This window comes from Mytilus galloprovincialis, chromosome 4 (genome assembly GCF_965363235.1).
Source record: "Mytilus galloprovincialis chromosome 4, xbMytGall1.hap1.1, whole genome shotgun sequence".
NCBI classification, from domain to species: domain Eukaryota; kingdom Metazoa; phylum Mollusca; class Bivalvia; order Mytilida; family Mytilidae; genus Mytilus; species Mytilus galloprovincialis.
The window spans coordinates 103,573,126-103,593,391 of record NC_134841.1 but is presented as its reverse complement, the minus strand read 5'-3'; the positions used below and the strand labels follow the sequence as shown (position 1 = coordinate 103,593,391).

At 30.7% G+C, this 20,266-nt stretch overlaps 1 long non-coding RNA gene across 1 annotated transcript; it reads right to left on the bottom strand.

The window, feature by feature from the left end:
* Nucleotides 1–742: 742 nt before the first annotated feature.
* On the bottom strand, nt 743–1,722 carry LOC143070890 (uncharacterized). Its single transcript, XR_012976757.1, has 2 exons — nt 1,175–1,722; nt 743–825 (listed from the first exon to the last, which is right to left on the bottom strand). It is a non-coding gene; the product is annotated as an uncharacterized LOC143070890 (long non-coding RNA).
* Between the last annotated feature and the right edge of the window lie 18,544 nt (nt 1,723–20,266).

Genomic DNA, 20,266 nt, shown 5'->3' with positions numbered 1-20,266 from the left:
AGGCCATACGGTTGCCTATATCTGTTTGCATCCACTTCATTTGAACTTTGGTGGATAATAGTCTCATTGGCAACCAATCATACCACGTCTCCTTATTTTATATACGCACTGTACCAAAGGAAATGCTTGGATATTATTCGTTTTGATTTAAAAGTTACATCAATGACTTAATCATAACACATTTGCTGTTGAGACACGAATATGATATTTTTAACCTTGTTTGTTTTAAATACGTTTGATTGTGATTTATGTTGCTAAAATATAGACCTTGAAATAAAAATTGAGTTAATAAGCAGTATGACAAGTGTTTTTTTTTCTTTTTATCATACCGCTTGTGAACTCACTTTTCACATTAAACTCATAACAGATCCTATAAGTTTTTTTCGTTTTTATCAAGATTAGACCGCAACTTTTACAGTCCTCATTATTGGGGGCTTTATATCTCGCTTTTCGGTGTGAGCCAAGGCTCTGTGTTAAAGGCCGTACTTTGACCTATAATTGTATACTTTTAAAAAATGGGATTTGGATTGAGATTTGTCTCATTAGCACTCATACCGCATCTTCTTTTATTTATGATCTATGATGAGTTTATCTATTACACGATATGAAAAAAACTAATTGAGGTCATAAATGTTTTGATATACGAGTTCTGTCCTCATAGCAATCAATTAGACATGCGTCTACCTCGTGCTACAGTTTATGCAGTAACATTAGATTTATGATAGAAAAAGTCAACAAAAACTAAATACAACAATTACATTTTATTTTAAATATATAAAATTGTCATTCGTTATCCGTTAAGGTTGGTAATCTCGGTTTAATATCCTGCAAAACAAAAAGAAAAGCAAATGTTATTTCATCGAGAAAACAATGTTTTGAAATTTGGTGAATGTCATCATGTGGAATTCTTACAAAACCATTGCACAATCTTTCTGTTGTAATTACACGAATGTATGTATGAAACGGACAACGATTATATAATCGAGTATTTGTTCCTAAGTAAGGCATTTCATAAATTTTGCAGTGTAAAACAATCTATGCAGATATTAGCAATGATATGTCAATATTTAACCTGCATTCAAACAAATTAATGAATGTTATTCATTCGTTGATCAATAAAATCCAGTCAGAAAAATAATGATAAGACAATCTTTTCAAGCAGACGTTATCTCACCTTTTCCCTTTCCATATGCATAGCTGTTCAAACCACCATATCTACCACCAATTCCACCTCCGATACCACCTAATCCACCTCCGATACCACCGAATCCACCAACGACACCACCGAATCCACCTCCGATACCACCATAACCGCCATATCCTACAGATACTGGTACTTTAACAACAACGGCTTTTCCATATCCTCCGTATCCACCACCAATTCCACCTCCGATTCCATATCCACCATATCCACCTCCGATTCCATATCCTCCGTATCTACCACCGATTCCATATCCTCCGTATCCACCTCCGATTCCATATCCTCCGTATCCACCTCCGATTCCGTATCCTCCGTATCCACCACCGATTCCGTATCCGCCATATCCACCATATCCTCCTTTACCGTATCCACCAACTCCAATACCCCACAATCCTCCTCCTAATCCTCCTCCTAAAACTCCTAGTCCACCTCCGTACCCACTTCCGTATCCGCCATATCCTCCTTTATAGGATGCGCTGACTGCGCCAAAGATAGCTAAGAGAATACCGACTGAGATTTGCATTCTGTAATAGTCAATAAGTCTATAAGTTGTGGATTATTTAATTCAAGATTGTTTCAGATTTTTTAATATATCATTCTGAAGTAAAATTTTGGTAATCAGTATTTCTTACAAAAACATCATGTAAAAATGATCGTTAATACTATTAAATGGTATAAAACTTCAATTCTTTTAATAACTTTGAGTACTTGATTATATTTATCTACTTTTTTCTATGTAAAACATACAATCTTGTATATCATGTTTTGAATTTAATTTGAGCAGAAGTTAAAGATACACGCCACTTAATTACAATAGAAGCAAGAATTAGTCTGAAACGGCCATTTTGGTCTGATCAAGTCTAATGATTTAATTTACCGCAAGGGAAAAACCTTCAAATGTTTCAGACGCTGTTGATTGTCATATTAAGCAATTTAGTCCTTTAAGGCATGTCAAGATGAACAAGACGGCGTGTTATTGCGAATGATTAAGAGCTGTTAAGAAAGTTTTAAACAAAATCAGATCCATTTTTAGGATATTACAGCACCTTTAAAATAGATTTTTTTTCATATTTAATGGGATAACTGTCCTTTTTTGTAAGTCTGTATAAACCTGTCATCTTATGATATAAACAACAACATTTTAATTCAAATAAATGATTAAAGAGTTTGACTGTTTGTTGTTTCATTAAAGCTAAAAAGATAATAGTCCAAACGCTTACTTGAATTTCAGTTATCTCAAAGTACTCAGAAAATTGCCTTTTAAAAAAAGACTTATACATAATTTAAAATACAAAATGTATTTGTACAAGGCTCTTAAACAGATATAGTATGAGGTTTTGCCTGTACATTTTATTTTATATTTCGTGTTTACTAAATTTTGTTTTTATTTCAATACCACTTAGAATCGTTCTCTTTATACTGCAACTCTTACAGTTGTTAAAATAACAATGTGTTTAGTAAAAACCAACCAGTTTTAAACAATTTTCGATCTTATATTCTCTACTGACCTCACGAAAATGAAAAAAAAAAACACCGATGGTTATATGTATTAAGTCTCAGTGTAGCACAGTGAATATACGATCAAATCAACTTGCCTGAGCAAATAATATAGTTTATTTATATATTGTAATTTGATTTCAAGATAGTATAATCCTTGACAATTAGAAATTATCAGAAAAAAAGTAACAACAAAGAGTTTATTATTGCAAAAAGTAAAAATCAATAATACCGAACTTCGAGGAAAATTCAGAAAGGAAAGTCCCAAATCAAATGGCAAAATCAAAAGTTCAAACACATCAAACGAATGGATAACAGCTGTCATATTCCTGATTTGGTACATGCATTTTCTTTTGTAGACAATGGTTGATTGAACCTGGTTTTATAGCTAGCTAGCTAAACCTCTCACTTTTATGATAGTTGCATCAAATTCCATTACATTGTCAACAATGTGAGAACAAAACAAACAGAAGCCAAGTCACCGTATATCATTAATGGATACGACCCACACAGTATACTTTGAAGTGTAAGAGGACTCGTGATAACTAAAGCTGGAACAATTTACCAGACAATTACACCACAATGATAAACGATTATTAACAGCAACCAACAAAAAAAAAACACGAACAAATCAAAGGATTTGTTTGTAACATAGTTATCAAAGGTAGCAGGATTATAATTTGATACGCCAGACGCGCGTTTCGTCTACATAAGACCAATCAGTGATGCTCAGACCTAAATGGTAACAGTCGTATTTAAGTTTATAAAAGACAAGACAACAATATCTTGTGTGAAATTCAATACAGTTATATAGGCAAAAGCTATTCGCCATTTTATAGAATGATTGCCTCTCGAGAGCTGGACAAATTGTGTTAAAACCTAATTAGTACATACATAGCATTTTAAAGGCTTTATTAAACCCCTGAAATGTCATCACGTCTTATCACAGAAAAAATTCTACTTAAGATGTATAATAAAGTGTTAATAACATTGTTTTTCCAAAATCACAAATCAACACTCTACTTGTTTAATCCCAGAGCAGATCTCTCGGATTATTTTGGTGTGTTATTGTTTTTTGAATTGCTGTCTTATTTTCGTCTGTGATGGTTTTAATGTTCATACAGTGCCTAAACTTGTTATTTCAAAGAAAGACCTACTCCTTGTAAACACCTATATTTTAATAATTCTTTAGTCATTTAAAGTAACATTCATTAATGTCATATCTACAATGTAAGAAATTAGCTTACTTGACAGTTATTTTGTTTTACCATTGACAACTTACTTTTCATTGCTACTTTTATAGTACTCGTCAATGTCCTTTACAATGCATTACAAATGGTTTTGTTTAAACATGATAGAACGAAATTATATGCATATAAAAGTAAATTTAATTCTGAAAATCATTGACAGTTCATTTGCCAGGTCGCAGTAAATGAACTTTAATCACGAAATACGAACGTATTAGAAAAAGATAAAGTGTGTAATTTAGAAATAAATAGACGGTTAAACATACCACTTCTTAGTAGCTAAGTATAAAATCTTTACTTCGTAAAAGAATAATGTGTTTTTCTTGACTACTTTTTATTTTCTTTATTGATGGCATTAAAAAAAGATGAGAAATGTTTACAGATTTTCAATAAAAAAGGGACATTGATCGCCGACGACTGCATGTATCGACTCATTCATTCCTTTTGCATCATTTAGCAATAAGATGTCATCTTGTGTAAACTGTATCAGACAAAACGTCAAGAACGACAAAATTAACATGTCTTTTCTTCTTGAATTCACTTAAAGTTTAAAAATAAGTTTTTAATTCGGAAATGAAAGAAGAGGCTTTGTACACTTAGTCTAACAATACACATCCTTAACTTTTTAAGAAACTTACTTGATATGGTGCGATGGTCCAGTGTTGTGCAGAATGTAGGGTTCTAGAAGCCTTATATATTGTTCGTTTCATAATAAAATATGATGTATTATACATGTTACCACAAATTCATCAAACTAATTTATGCAATTTTATGCTGATAACTATTTTTAATGAACACTTGATCAACTTACGGTTTTTAAGCGTAAAAATGTTTTTTTTTTTTTCATAATTCATCAATATATGAAAGTCAAACACCTTCATAGTTATGAAAAATCTGTGTCAGCATAAATAGTGTAACAGAATTGCCGTATTTTTAACGAAAAATTCAAAATGTGGAATTCTAATAGAATCAAAGGTTGTCGATTAATATAACGAGTGGTTATCAACTGATTCCTGACGGGTATTTTCCGAAGAAAAGGTGGATTACACTTGATTTTATAGCTAGCTGTACATCCTGCTGTTATATTTTAATATTTTGTTATCATCTGATGTAACTTTTATAAATGTACACTTGAAGGTATTTATTTATAGTTCGGTTGTATTTTCAAAATTGTGTTGAAAACATTTATTCAGACAAAAAAAAAAAAAAACAAGCAAAAAATGAGTCATATCGTATAACCCTCAAATTTCTAATTATTTGTTAGAATCTACATTGCGTTGTACTAGCTTCATAGATTTAGGAAATCCTGTGTTTTTTTTTTTTTTTTTTTGATATTTTGTAACTAAGAACGTCCAAATTAGTAATGTCGCAAGAAACCTTAACAACTAAATCAGAAACATAGCAGGAGAAAGTTTATTTTGTCATTTGTACTCATTCATTTCATCAGAAATAATTGTATCATCATGATCAATGCAGCTATCCCTTTTTTGCTATAAGAAAATTGAACAATCATACTACTAAAATTTGTTAGCTGGCATGACGTAAACACCACGACACAATTAATTCAACTTTATTTGTAACAAACAAAGGACAATTAATGGTGTTGTTTAAAAATTACACCATTCCAGGTCCTTTCGTTTTCAATAAAATAGATATAACCAATACGTTACAAGTCCCGGGTCGAATACGATAACGATAACAATAATATATGTTATCTGTTTCCTAATATTTACGTTCTATCTCTGTCTGCTGCACCATCAAACATTATATTAGAGATTTAACATTTCATCCCAGGCATAGATTACCTTAGCCATATTTGGCACAATGTTTTGGAATTTTGGATCCTCAATAATCTTCAACTTTGTACTTGTTTGGCTTTATAAATATTTTGATATGAGCGTCACTGATGAGTCTGATGTAGACGAAACGCGCGTCTGGCGTACTAGATTATAATCCTGGTATTTTTGATAACTATTAATGCTCTATTTTTGGGTAAATTTTAGAATTACGGACGAGCAATAAATTAACAATAGTAGACTCTACAAAGAAAAAAGAAATTGAAAACAGAGCTGTATTGATTCGACGTCTGCATTGAAAACAGAGGAACAAGCGAATTTATTTATTCTTTGAACAGATTAAGCTCAGGACGACTCTTTTTATAAAATATCAGTTCTTTGGAGTAGATATAGATAACCATAACGCCAGCCATCTCCATACAGAGTAGATACTGCATATATGTATTCTCAAAATTTGCTCTGTCTTTGGTATATTCTTAAGGATGTATTCTTCTGACTTTTCAGTCTCGTTCAGTCTCGTTGAAATCTCGTTCTTGAATTATTTCCAAAACATGTGATACAAGTGGAAAATATCAATGAATTTTAGAAATATTATAATCAAACATAACTCTGTGAAAAAAATGTGTATTTACAATGAATGGTTTTTGAGTAATCCAGTTTTCAAATTTTACCACCAATCAAGTCTGTATTTTTAGCCAAAATTTTTATAAAATGGGTGAAGGGTACAAAAAATGATTTTACAAGAACCATGTACATCCCATATCATTTTTGTCTTTTCAAATTTCTTATATATGTATTTTTTCAATCATTTATAACAAAAACACTTAAATAATATGCATTTCGTTCTTAAAATTGAGAAAAATCACAAAAATACAAAATTGACAGCATAGTAAATTTTACACAAAAAAGCCTCAAAATATGATAAAACTTTCTTATATTAACACCTACCTATAGTTTTTTTAAGTAAAATTTATTCAAATTGGTCCACTCCATCTTTATAGAAAGAATAAAAAAAGTTTAATTGTGGAACTGTGATTTTTTGCACGATAATAGCCCAAAAATAGGTAAAAATCGATGAAAAATGGGAAAATCATCAAAATTGGGAATTTTCAAAGGACCGTAGCAAAAAAAGAAGTGCACAACCATATGATTTTTTCTTCGCCAATTATTTTGTTACAGTCTAATAAACCCAAAAATCAGGTTAAGAAAAAAAGTTTAATTCTAGAAATTTTTGGCTCCTCAGAGGTGTACATCCTTAAAAGAAAATATGAAACGTGATTCTTGTCATTTCTAGAACTCTGAATTGGACAACAAGATTCATTTATTTTTTGTATATAAAATGGATTGAAGTATATAATAAATAAATCTAATCGTTTAGGTACATTTTATCAAAATTAAGACCTCAGCTGTTTACTTTCCACTTATGACATTTACGGTTATAATTTATCAAGGTTTATTGGTGTGGTAATGATGATCTAGTAACAGAAATCAAATCTTATCTCATCTAGGCAAAACAAAACAAGTGTCTGACATCTATTAATCTTGTAAGGGGTTAATTTGTCCAAAAGCCTGTAGCAATACACATATTAATTCCAAATGACAATTAAACTTCTACGTCGATTAAATACAACTTGCGATTTACCTGGCCCCAAAGAAAGACACACGCAATAATAATTATATAAGATAATTATACTTAAAGTCATCGAAAGACTCCACAGAAAGCATAACAAAATTCAGTGATGATTTTCCAAATTATGTCAAAGATGTTGTCAATTTCATTTTCGGATATCAGTCAAGATGAGAAAGCTGCCTGCAATTTATTGTTTCAAATTTGTAAAAAAACACTATCACTTTACTTTAGAAACTCATTAAAACAAGCATATTTTTGTTATACATCAAAATATTGTGATGATGATGACTTGATGGAATTACACCAAGTCAAATAAATTATACACAGAGAAGCTTCATAGACAATCATTATGTGTCAAAACGCTGCTTAAGTATTGCTTAAAATGTCAGACCAGATAAATTCGAGTGCGATCCTCTTTCTCTTCTCTAAAACGTATACGAGAGCCATACACACAACGAAAACTAAAGACAAACAATACATGATACAGATATTTGGACATGGTACAGTCATATAATGTGGTGGGGTCATCAATTTACATGCATTCTAAATTTATCTCTTTGCCAATCCATACTGTCTATTGTTGAACTAAAGCACATGGAGTGTGAATGACCAGCGAATATATCGGGTTAAATGTGTGGAGCCGGACTCCTATCTTATCTGTATCCAAGGTTTAACTCAATGTTAAATGTCTTCACTCTGATGTTTTCATTATGTCCACATAAATAATATTTTTAGTATGTATTTGTATATTTTGTTTTGTAAATAAATAATGTATGCACGAATCGAAACGATACTGAATAAACGACAATTACGCTAAAAATAAAGTTTCTCAGCAATTCTGAATTTCAATTAAAAATCTTATATTTTTAGAAAAATGTGTACAAATTGTTTTTTTGGTTTGAGTTGTAGTCATAAATTAAACTTATAAGGCATACTATATTGGTAAGAAATAAGATCCATAGTAAACATAAGGTAGAGGGTTGAGCCCTCAAAAAACCTGTTTGACCATACCACATTCTTTATGTGACTTTCCGCAGTCAGAAGTTCAGTGGTTATTGTTGGTTCATGTTTATCATATTTGTTTTTCGTATTGTGTTTTGTTAAACATAAGGACGTAATTTTTCGAAATTGAGATGATTCATATTTTTTATGAAGGAGCTGTTTATAGCCGACCATACGGTATGCTTTTTTCTTATTGTTTAAGGCCGTACAATGGCATTTAACTGCTTAAATCCACTTCATTTGAACTTTGGTGGATAGTCTAATTGGCAGTCATACCACATTTTCCTATTGTTATATTGGTAGTCTCTGGAGAAATATTGACAATCAATTTGATCAGAAAACACCTACATGCATGTCCACAGAAAACAAATGGAAACTAAAAAAAAAGTTCTTGAAAACTTCACAGTCATTAACTATAATAGCCTTAGTCATGTCTACATTAAGGATGTTTGCTCCTCTACTTTTTGAATTTTTGCCAGATTTTCGAAATTCTCTGGTTTTATCCATGTATTAAAATTAACAAAATTTGCCCACTAACCCCTACTTTTCTTTTCATATTTTTATTACATATTATTTTAAAAGCCATGTATCAAAATCTTATGAAATCCTTGTTATTTTTTCACAGCTTTTTAAACTAAAAAGGTACCAATAATAAGTGAAAGAAAAATCTATTTCCCGCCAAATTTTCAACGGCTTATATCTCGAAAACAAGCACACGGACCTCCATTTTTTTCTACTTTTTTAGTTTCTTTATTTATATACTTTCAATTTATAACAGTCTTTTAAAAAGCTTGTTATTTTTAAACAGAGTAGCGAACATCCTTAAATGTCACAATATATGATATGATTGTCAATTCTCCACCAGATGATGTAGAACATAAACACTATGGACTTTTGCACGGCTGTAAACAATGATAAAAACCCATACTGATTAGACATTTATATAAAAACAGCAATGTCAAATGACAGTTATTTAAAAAGGGAAAAATTAATGGGCTAATATACAAAACAATAGATTATACAGCAACAAAGTAGAACCACTGATTTACAGCCCCCTGACTTCCGACAGGCACAAACACAATGTAGCGTGTTCAACGTAATTATGATAGTAAAACCCTTCCATAACTCAAGACAATGTTTTAAAAGAACAATATAAGAACCTAAAAATATTAGTTTTAAAGGAATATCTCATCAAATCAATACAAACCACAAAACATAACTAACAAAAACATCTAAGACACAAAACTACAGATATGATAGTAGTTGCAGTTTCCAAAAGCTAGTCTTAACAACTAATTGAATGATGAAGACTAAAGTATTGATCAGTACACACAATAGATTTAGTGTACCCTTTTAAGGATCATGACAAAAAATATACCGTTAGGTATTAAGTATTTGATTTTTTTTTCAGTGAGAACGCGCTAAAGTGCCCTTTTTAAAAACGCGCCCCTCTATTTTCAAATCCTAGCTGGAACACTGCGTTTGGAAACTTTAAAGTAATAGTTTCTGTGTGAGAAGTTACACTCTACCAAGGTAATCTTTGAGGAAAACAAGCCATTGTGTATCGTATAAGCTTGGAAATATATACATTGTTTGCAATCGCTGTTACATACAGGAATGGAAGTTTAAAATGTAACAATTCCTTTTATGTCCTCTGTCGTAAAATAGTTTCTGAACAGATCCTCATTGTCAAATTCCAGATAACAAATTCTGGTATAAAGCAAACTAAACTGTGAATAACTTGTAATAGAAGTTTCCCGGTTTGCTGCCGTACTATCAACAGTACGAACTTGGAGCCGTCATAAAACATTTGTAAACTAAATTATATGTGCCATTATTATTAACGTATATTTTATAAATCATTACCAAAAAGTTATTAAAATTTTTTAGAGGATTTTTACCTACAACCTAATAATTCCATATGGATATGTTCCTCATTCATAAACAAACGATGTTGTCTTCACTAGATTACGTTATCGTCCAACCGTTGCAAGTAGCTGTTTTACAGCAATTTACAATTGTGATTTATTTCCCTTGAAATTGTACAGAAAAAAACAAAGATAGATAAAAATCACATTTGTATTCTATAAATTGTATGTTTGTAATATTGATATAACAGTATAGAATGAAAAGATTGGCATATTTTGTGGTAAGCTTTTTTAAAGCCTTATAAAATAACATTTTTTTTTATCATACAAAACTGACCTCATTGACAATTCATCACTGATGACAACAAATACAAATCTGGATCTCCAATTTATGTAATTTACACACCACGCTTTTAAATATAAACCCGACTGAATAATTCGATATGGGCACCAACAAATTATGTTCAGTTCTACTCATTATTAATTACGCAAATCTATATTTAAAGGCCGTGTGAACTCTGTTGAACTAGAGTCTGTTCGATTCAAACTCAGGTGCTCTTAACAGAGAGGTCTAGAAACGTTGAAATTATTATCAAATATTTTTTTTTTTTTTTTGTCTTCAAGTATTAAGTCACCAAAATTTGATTTATTCATTGAAAGGATATCATCTGTATAGCGGTTAGAGAAGTTCTTGGATAATTCCAGCTTTTTATTCTTGATATTATTGTTTAACATTTGACAAGAAAAAAGAATTACAAGTAGGAAAATATTTCAGATGTTTTGTTCGAACATTCCAAAATATCATTTGTTCTAACAATAATGGGCGTGTAACCTGTAAGTGTTCATTTGATAAGAAATATTCATAACGCGTACTACACTCAAAGAAATCAATTTTCTAAGCCTTTGTGATTTGCAAGTTTTTTTGTATTGAATACTTTCGTACAGACCATTTTTGTTATTGTAAATATGGTTAAAGAAGTACAAAAAAAATATAGAAACATATTTCTTTCTAAAAGGCCTTACCGAGTTGCCTCCTAAACAATATTGCATTCCAATGAACAAGCTTTACTGGAGTAAAATACAGAGCAATAAATGACCCCTGTGCTTAGTTTGAATCTAAACTGTTGTTCAGTTACCACTAAGAATCGAAGATGCAGTAACTACCATACATAACTAAGACCTTCAATTTATTTTACAGTGATATGTTGCTACGGAAACAACATGGCAACCACAAATTTAAGAACAACATTGTGATCGCTTCGAATTCAACAATTATAAGAATGTAAGGTAATCAGTGTGAGTATCCCATACTAACACTTTGTCAAGTAAAATGGAAGCAAGTTGTTGATAATTCCTCATATTCTAAACTTATTGCCATCAAACACAATCGGTAGGGTTATGGTAAAACATAACCTAACCTGGAAAAAATCTGGAAATAAAATTGATTTGTCTTGCCACGGCAATTCAGATCTAGTACGTTTTTCTTCAATCCATGTAGCATTTGTAGTGACTAAAGAATTATGATAAATAAATTCAACACAATTTAATGCATGGTTATATTTTTTATCAGATATATATATAAAAAAAATGAAAGTCTTTATCCGCCTTTGATAAGAATCAGCGTTTAATATCCTGAAAAAAAAACAAACAAACAGATATGTATTTACAGCTTAAATAAGCTTTACGAAGTTATCATGTTATGATCTTATTTTTGTATTTATGTCAATTTATTGAGTCCGTGAATTCAATCTGAATCCTTTTATCAAAAAAGGAGAAAACTTTTATTTCGAAAATCTGTAAACATAAGATTTGAACGATGTTATCTTTTTGATGATCGAAATTAAAGCAGTTCACGAAGTATGTTTAGGATGAAGCCTTCTGCCAATTTTTCAAAATGTGCAGGTCAATTTTTTTTTATTTTTTGTTTTTTATGTAGCCTAAAAATTTATATAAATACTACTAGTATTTTGTTTACTCCCTTTTAATATTTTAATATAATTCATAATCATATTGGTTTCTCCAGACCATAATGAGTACAGATATGTGTAGGGATATTACTTAAATGTGTTAAGAAAAAGGAATCTATGCAAACTTTTCCAAAAGAAGATACAGTTAAAAAAACAGATAACAATTGCAATAGCATATTTCATCGATGTTTTAATAAGAACTTTCTTAACAAAACTCTTAAGGTTCTGTATTATTTGTATCCTTTTCTTTATTATTTCATATGGTAACATTTTGTTATAGGCAGTTGCATACTGTGTAATTCTGACACAAAAATGTGCATATGTATTCCGCAGTAATGAAATTACTTTCATTAATTTCAATAAAAAATGATCTTTAACGACTGAAGAATGCATGCCTTCAATTGATCAATCTTTTGGCGGTAAGGAAATATTTTTTTCTAAATTTGCAATCATTGTACATAGTACCACGAATTAATCAACATTAATAACACATTTTTTTTTGCTTAAAATTATTTAAAACAAACACATTTGTTTTTTAATGTACTAAGCAATCATTTTGCATTTTTGATGAATGTTTTTAAACCACAGATTGGCAAATGTTGCACTTTTTACAAACATTTTGTTATCAATATCAACCTTAAATTTCCAATAACATTTATGAAAAGAAATAAAATGACTTAGCATTTTATAAATGTGGTAATAAAATATTTGTAGCATCCTGGGTTTTTATCTGGTTTTGCCTTAACTTGAAAATTTAAAGTCAAATGTTTGTAAAACATAAAAAGGTTATGGAAGGAGACTTCAACCTTACAATCCATTTGATCAGTAGTAGGGTAGGGTAGAAGTCCTGATCAACAAATGTAGCCCGATAGGGAGAATACGAAAATCACTGGTGAGTCTTATCGATAATCTTAAGTCGGACGACATTTAAGTGTAAAAGAGTTATGACCCATATCGATGACATTTGAAGATTTGTCATGAACATTTTATACTGAATAAATTAATTGTTTTGAAGGAACATTAGACACACTTACGTGTAGTTTATGTTTATGTAATTCCAAGCATAAAATTGATCAGTCGTTTTCGTAACTTGAAACAATTTTGCTTACGATTACTCCAACCTCACTTCTGGACTACTGGTTGTTAATGAAATAAGGAAATATTGATAGAGTAAAGTATACATCACTGAGATTGATGTGTTTCATATTGCCCTGTCTTTTAGTTTTTTGTTTAGTCTTTTCTCTTATTTTGTTGTTTCATTTTAGGGATCAGGTAAATGTTTGTCCTTAACCCACTTATAAGTGACTTCCGTATTCAATGATCCGCTTAAGGAACAACGTAATAAAGAAGCCTCTCACAAGATGTATACATGTCGGACATGTGGTGAATTTTGAAGAGATGAGATAAGATTTAAGCTACTTGATCAATTACCTAACGACTTAATCTTAATAAATGATGATCATGAATTCACCGATGGCTTTCGGCTGGTTTCTGTTCTTTGGTAGGGTTGTTTTTTCTTTGACATACTCCTTCGTCCGTATACATGTAGCTTAATGTAAAATTCACAAAATTTGAATTTCCATTATCGTTTACAAATATTGTCTGAATTTCAATGTATTTGTTTTTTCATCTATGCTGTCATCAATTTATTGCGCAATACCCCTACACAATTTACCGGTTTTCCTACGTGCTTTTGACTTTTGTGTCCGTAAGTTAATTCATAGACGTTCTAGCAGTATATCATTTTTTTTTCTTTATTTTTGCATTTAAATTGTTCTTCCATAAACAAATGCATCCTTTTTTTATTGACCTTTATCCAGTTATGAATCAATGCCAATCAATGCATCATTGAACTAATTTTGAGGAAGATAACTCCAAAAATAACTTATATAACATTTATGAAATATATTTCAATAAATTTCTTTGGTAAGGCAGTATTGTGCATACCTTTCATATAAATGAATATTGGACTAAATAAAACCAAATCAAACACGTTTAGCTTTACGTAAATTGTATCACAAAATTGGAATTGGAATAATTCTTATATGGATTACTACCTAATATTATTAGTGGCAGGGGTCGTCCAAGATATATTTGATCCTGCCATACATTTCACATGATTATTTCGAGTCATAAAACCCTTCGGTAGTTGTTTTACTTACTCGTTCTCATTGTTTTTGTACTTTCTTTTTTGGGGAATTAATATTATGGTTAATTTATAGGACCGCTTTTTAACAATTGTGTATGATTTAGAAATTCATATAAAGTGGATACTAAAAATCGTATGTTGCTGTAAACGTCTTTTAATTTTGCTAACAAAAACAATTTAAAAAGTGCAACATTAGCCAATCTGTGATTAGAAAAACACATAAAAATTGTAGAATGATTATTTTTTACATTAAAACCCATAATTTGATAAAGCAGACGTTTTAAATAATTTTCAGCATAAAAAAAGAATAATTAATGTTGATTAATTTGTGGTAAAATGTATAATACATCAAATTGTATTATGAAATGAGCAATATATATAAGACTTCTAGAACCAATAGTAAGTACATTCAGCAGATAACTAAACCACCGTATCCAATCAGGTAAGTCATTATATGGTCACTGTTAGATAAACTTCTATTCTGTGTAACTTTCCCATCTAGTTTTTAACTTTTTGTCGATTGTTTTAGATTGAGAACATTTTACGTTTCTAGTTATAGACACTTGACGAGATAATATTGTTGCAAAATTTTAACAAAAATTATTTTGATAAGATGCCAAATCAATTATGAAAGGAAAGCATCAATTGATGAAGTTGAATTGTTATTCTGTCTCGTAGAAGTAAATACTGCATATCTTTTAATATACCAAAAAACAAAAAAACTAGTAAACATTAGTAGTCAAAGAACCTTTTAATCGTTAATGAAATCAAGACTTTATACCATTCTAATCTTCTCTTTTAATATTGCCATAGCGTTGTCAGTTTATTTTCGATTTATTAGTTTGACTGTCGCTCTGGTATCTTTCGTCCCTCTTTTTAACTATTTCTTCGAATGCAGGCATGTAGCTGGGCTAAAGCCCGCTTTGTCGACAAAGAAAATGAACTGGCAGTGTTTTTTAAAATTATTTCAAGTTGAACGTGTCTTTTCTTATCTCTTAATGAAAACTGATGTAACGATTTTTTTAACGATTTTGATAAGTCAAGGAAATGGCAACGGAAAGTGTATTATCAATAGTTAAAAAAATCTACCATGTTAATGTCTAACATTCTTATGATTTCATTATCAAAAGTGAGATAAAATTGATTGAACAATTAAAATATAGGGAATTTGCAAGAAGTGATAATTTTTTTGAGAACAAGTGTAGTTAATGTATGAAGTTTGAAATAATACAATTGACAAAAATTTTCTAATCATTTCTTTATAAAATTTTACAAAGTTATGGGCAAACTTCAATAAAACAAAGCCCTCTCAACCGTGATTGAATTGAATGACAAAACGTCATTTATTTTTATGGTTTGAAAATGACTTTGTGACTTGAAATAATTTCTGTTGATATTTTTACCAACCCTAGGAGTTATCAGACGAAGTCTGATAAAAATCATTTATAAAATAAAATTGAGAACATATACATGTTGTGTAAATATTTAAGATTGGTAAAATTATCTGGGGTCTATATATTAAGTTGAATTTTTACAATTTAATTTATGAAAAGTAGACAGAGGATTGTTTGCGTGTCGTATTGAACAATAACTGTGATATATTTAATCCTCTGTGGTCTTTTTTTAAACATAAGTGCATAATATTAGCGATCAATTTCACTTTTAATGTTTTTTTGGTAAAGATCATCGGATTTGTCCAGCGCCAAATCAGGAATATTGCAGTTGTTTTCTTATATTTTGTTTCTATGTATATTGCATTGTCCTTTGTTTGTTTGTTTTTTTTTTTTTTTAGGACTTCAGTGTTTCTGTTGTTTCGTTGTTTTCCCCTTATATTTGATGTGTTTTCCCACGTTTTAGTTTGTAACTCGATTTTTTTTTGTTCTCTCAATCGATTTATGACCTTTAAACAACGGCATGCTACTGGTGCCTATATTTGCATATCCATGATAAACATTTAAGAAATGTACTGGTCAAATTTAACTTCATTTATATGAGTTTCGAAATTCTATAAAATTATTTTTTTTAAATAATCATTAATTTATAGATATCTGGGCTATTGCAGAATGCAGATCGTTTTTTAACACTTGAATATAGATTCATTATACTAAAGCTGTTAACAATGTTCTTACCGCTACAGCTTTAACTGTAAGGTACCTTTATTTTGTTAATATGTAAACAAGGTTTCATATAGATAAGTACTAAGTAGATTATTTATTTAGAATGCAGATCTTAACTGGTATACTCCTGGTTATCGTTAGCGTAGTCAGCGCATCCTATAAAGGAGGATATGGCGGATACGGAGGATACGGTGGGGGGTTAAGAGGATTAGGAGGATTAGGAGTAGGAGGAGGATTAGGAGGAGGATTTGGAGGGGGATTGTGGGGTATTGGAGTTGGTGGATACGGTAAAGGTGGATATGGAGTGGGATATGGTGGATACGGTGGTGGATACGGAATCGGAGGTGGATACGGAGGATACAGAATCGGTGGTGGATACGGAGGATATGGAATCAGGGGTGGATACGGAGGAGGATTAGTTGGACTTGGTGGCGGATTCGGACTTGGACTCGGGGGTGGATATGGCGGATACGGTAAAGGATACAAAAAAGCTATTGTTGTAAAAGTACCCGTGAAAAAATATGGTGGTTACGGTGGTATCGGAGGTGGGATTGGTGGTATCAGAGGTGGATTTGGTGGTATCGGAGGTGGATTTGGAGGTGTCAGAGGTGGACTTGGTAGTATCAGAGGTGGATTATGGGGAATCGGAGGTGGATTAGGTGGTACACAAGGTGGATATGGTGGTTTGAATAGTTATGCATATGGAAAGGGCAAAGGTAAGATAATGTTTGCCTCAAATAATTTAAAAACTCTTATTTCTTAACTGGATTTGTTTTGGTTAACTAATGATTTACATATATGTTTTCAATTACAGTTGTGATATTAACATACCATTACCTTAATTCTGCATACATTGATATATACAATTGACAGCAGGCCTTATTCAATTACAGAATACATATGCAAAGTTTGTTATCAGAAATCCATAGTATACTTCTTCCTAAAAAAAACCTTACCACTCTCATGAAATAACACGAGGAAGAATGAATACAAACAACACAGAATTTTAAGATATTTGTAAAACCAGTTCGAATCAAAACATTGAGAGAAGAAGCTTTTGTAATTGTCATTTGTTTATCAATTATATCTACGTAGGAACAAGTTTAGCATATCAATCAATATTTTCAAACATAAATTTATGTAAGACTCTAGCACCTATCTTAAAAGATAACAGTAGTATAGTATATCTCTGTTCAATCGTCATAAATTGATAGGTAAAAATATCCGGGAACAAAACATAACAGAGGAAACATCATCTATGAGAGGAAACGCTAAACTGCAGTAAAAACAAAATTAATATGTCCGGGATAAAAAATATGACTAGGGGGATTATATTGAAATAACTAGTAAGAGGAAGAAACTACAATCAGCCGACCGCGTATTTATACAATTACCCAGATAAGACTTTTATAGATAAACTCATCATAGATACCAGGACTAAATTTTGTATATACGCCAAACGTGCGTTATGATACCTTTTGATACTCTAATTTGTACATGCAGATTGTTGAAATAATTTACAGCATAATTAACAGTATTGAAATTTCCCATGGTGAGCAAACCATTATGTAGGCTTATACTTCATGTAATCGGTATATCAATACTTCAATAATAAACTCATCATAGATACCAGGATTAAAAATCTATATTTACGCCAGACGCGCGTTTCGTCTAAAAAAGACTCATCAGTGACGCTCAAATAAAAAAATGTTTAAAAGGCCAAATTGAGTACGAAGTTGAAGAGCATTGAGAACCAAAAATTCCTAAAAGTTTTGCCAAGTACAACCAAGGTAAATTATTCCTGAGGTAGAAAAGCCTTAGTTTTTTTTCCTGAAGATATGTATTTGTTAGGTTTTATAAAAAAACCACCAAAACAAGTAACCTCCCCTTTTTTAATAATGGCAAAAGCGCATCTTCTTAAACATGCCCCACGGTTCGTTTGTTGTAAATTACTTTCATTTCATTTATTAAAAAAAAAGAGAAAAAACAACATTCAAATCTTATATTTAAAATAAACTCATCATAGATACAAGGACTAAATTTTATATATACGCCAGACGCGCGTTTCGTCTACAAAACGTCAGTGACGCTCGAATCCAAAATAGTTATAAAAAGCCAAATAAAAAGATCTCCGAAATGATTATCTACTATTTACATTATGAATCTTATTGATTTCACAGAATTTAAAATTGTCATAAACACATAAACGACAATACAACACAAAATGATGAGAATAAAACCAATGTTATGTTATATATCTTTTTTTATTTTTCAGGATATTAAATGCTGATTTCTACCAAAAACGGGTGAAGATGTTCTTTTTAAATTTCTGACATAAAATATAACCATGCATTGGATTTGTGTTAAATTTTTCTATCATTTGTCAGTCATTATTCGAACTGAAATGCTGCAGGAAGGAAGTATGATCATGTTCTTGGTTGTTAAATGTAGTAATCAACCGATCCTCATTGTCAATATGTAGATGTTTTTCTAATATATAAAAAGTCAAATAAAAAAAACTACTAAACTCCAAGAAAAATTAAATTGAACAGTCAAATGGCAAAATCAAAAGCTTAAACACATCAAACGAATGGATAACAACTGTCATATTCCTGACAGACGTGATACAAGCATTTCCGTATATATAAATGTGTAGATTAAACCTGGTTATACAGCTAGCTTATCCTCCCACTTCTATGATTGTCGTATAAAATTTTATTATATTGACAAAAATATGCGAACAGAGCAAACAGACATGTAATGTTACTATGAGTAAAGTTTCATCCTGTCCGGTACAATAGAAAAAATAACTATTGTAGTTTTAAAGATAATCACAAATCAACTCAAAATTTGTTTGAAAAACTTTGTAAGAAATCTATCTCAACATTAATTGATGTTCACCTTTACAGCTCAGCGTCCTGGTCCATTTTTTTCATTCTTTGTTTATTTTCCTATCTATAAGCTTAATAGAAAAATACTAGTTGGTACAAATAATTTAAAAAAAAAAAACTCTTTCTGAAAATTGAACTACAGTTTCATCCATTTAGATATTATTTCTAGATCGTGTTTACTAATCAATTTGTGTGTTTCTCTTCTCAGACAATTGCAATATGCTTACCTCCAGGAGCACTTAAGGTCAACCGCGGTTTTAAGTGGGGTTCTTGAGCTCAGTAGCTAGCTTTCTATATTATCTTTTGTATCCTCTTGTTTGTTCCTTTTGTCTGTTTTTGTTTTTTTTTTGGCTTTGCTTTGTCTGTTTATTTTTAACTTATGAGTTCGAATGTCCCAAAGATATTCGATAATGGTCAACTAAATAATGATTGGGTCTGTGCAGTTTGAAGGGATGATTTTTTTTTTTTTTTTTTTTTTTTTTTTTTATTTTAACAATTTACTTGGCCATAATCAGTAACACTCCATAACAGAAATCATTATAGGAAAGCATATCCTGGAGTATCGATTAAACTGGGTATGCAATACTCCTGTGATTTTGTTTAACAGATGACTTCTGTCGTACATTGATCCTCATTGACAACTTCCAAATTCAAAATTTAAAACACAAAAATGTTCATGTGGTATATTTTATTCCAAGTTAGTTGGAATTGATTAGGTTCAAAAGTGATTAGTCAACAATATTTGAATTACTCAGTAAAGAGATAAAATCATGGAAAGTAGAATTTATAATATAGCCAGCTTCTGCTTATCAACGGAAATTCGGCAACCAGAGGCCTCCTGAAATGTATATTCATATAAAAACGTTCTAATGTGTTGTTTGAAAATATCCATCAATATTAT